The following is a 2,118-nucleotide window of genomic DNA, read 5'->3' on the forward strand; positions in this document are numbered from 1 at the left end:
TGCATGTGTGTTTGTGTGTGTGCCTGTAGATGCCAGAAGGTAGCAAAATCCCTTGGAACTAGAGTTACACACAGTTGTGAGCTGTCTAATGTGGCTGCTGGGAGTCGAACTCTGGTTCTTTGAAAGAACCATCTTTCCAGAGTTTCTGCTCAGCATTTAGAAAAATACTTATTTATGTTTGAGATTGCAATAGAAAGTAGTTACACTCTTTACCTCTTCCCCTTTCTCCCTACAAACCTCCCTTGCTCTCTTTCAAATTCATGCCCCTCTTTTAATTTGTTAAAGACATGCATGTATATACATATATATATATTTTTAAACATAACGTGGTTAGTGTGTTCGATGTCACTACCTGTATGTTTTCAGGATTGACCGCTTGCTTTTGTATAGTCAGTTGGTGTGTGCTCTTCCCTGGGGAGGATCATTTCTCCCATTGTGAGCATTCCATAGTTTCCCATAGTTCACTGTGAAGGGCTGAGGTTTTGCAGGTTTTCTCCCACTCACTCGGGCATGTCTGTTGTTGCTGTCTTTGTTCAGTTTCAGGCAGTCATGATGGCGAGACTTTATGGGGTTAGTTCTGACATTTCTAGAAGACGCAGTCTCACAGCAAGCTCCCTGATCCTCTGCCTCCTCCTAACCTTTCTGCCCCCTCTTCCGCAGTGTTACTTGAGCCTGAGGGGTGGGAGTTTTGTAGGTGTCTCTATTCGGACTGGGCTCCACAACTGTGCATTTTGATTAGTGGTGGTTTTCTGTTGAAAGAGAAGCTTCCTTAATGAGGGATGAGGGCCACCCTTACCTGAGGGTGACAGGAGGAATGTTTAGAATGTAGCTAGGGACTCTATGTGCATGTACTTTCTTTTCTCCAGTTCATCTTTTGTCAAGTGTTAAATGGTTGAAGCTGTGTGTACTCAGAGTTGGGTCTTTAATTTTGTTCTATTGGTCTACATGTCTGTCTTTGTGCCAGTACTATGTTGATTTTTATAATAATGCCTCTGTGATATATCTTAAGGTCTGGAATGGTAATCCCTCTAGCATTCATTGTATGTAATTTTTGCTTAGGATCGTTTGGTTATCTGGGGGGGGTGTCTTTTGTGGTTCAGTATACATTTTAGGTTACCTTTCCTATTTCTGTGAAAAATGAGATGAGGATTTTGATTGGGATAGCCTTGAATCTGTCAATAGCTTTTGGTGAAATGGTAATTTTCACAATGTTAATTCTACCAATCCGTGAGCATGGAGTGCCTTTTCGTTTTTGCTAGTGTCTATCTCTTTCTTCAGAGGTTTGAAGTTTTCACTGTGGACATTCCTCGCTTCCTTGGTTAGTTTTATTCCTAGGTATTTTGTTTTCTTTGAGGCTGTGGTGACTAGCAGTGTGCCCATGATCTCCTCTCTGTTTGTCAGTGCATAGACAAGCTATGCACGTTGACTGTATCCTCACTCACTGCTAAAGGGGTTTATTGTTTCTAGATGTTTTCTGGTAGAATTTTTGGGATCTCTAAGGCATAGTTATGTGCCATCTAAAAATAGGGGTAGTTTGACCTTTCCACTTTCTGTTTTTTATCTAACTTCCTTCTTCTGCCTCATCACTCCAGCTTCTACTTCTAGCACAGAATCGAAGAGGAGTCTGTGAACGTCTCTGTCTCATTTCTGAGTTCAGGGGAATTTGCCCCAAGCTTTTCTCCATTTAGTATGATGGTGGCTGTGCGTTTCTCACATGTAGCTTTTATTATATTGAAGTATGTTCTCTTAGCTCTAGATTCGCTAGGACTTTTACCAGGAGTCTATGTTGGGTTTTGTCAGTTTATGTCTGCTGAGACGATCGTGCTATTTATGTCAGGTCCATTTATGTGGTTTATTGCATTTATTTGTTGACTTGTGAATGTTGAACCAACCCCACATTTTAGGGATAAAGCCGAGGTGGTCATGGTACATAATCTTTTTGAGATATATCTATATTCTGTTCAAAAATATTTTTTTTATTTTATTAACTTGAGTATTTCTTATATACATTTCAAGTGTTATTCCCTTTCCCGGTTTCCGGGCAAACATCCCCCTCCCCCCTCCTCTTCCTTATGGGTGTTCCCCTCCCAACCCTCCCTCCATTGCCGCCCTCCCCCC

The sequence above is a fragment of the Rattus norvegicus genome, chromosome 2 (assembly GCF_021556685.1).
Source record: "Rattus norvegicus strain SHRSP/BbbUtx chromosome 2, alternate assembly SHRSP_T2T, whole genome shotgun sequence".
In the NCBI taxonomy this organism is placed as follows: domain Eukaryota; kingdom Metazoa; phylum Chordata; class Mammalia; order Rodentia; family Muridae; genus Rattus; species Rattus norvegicus.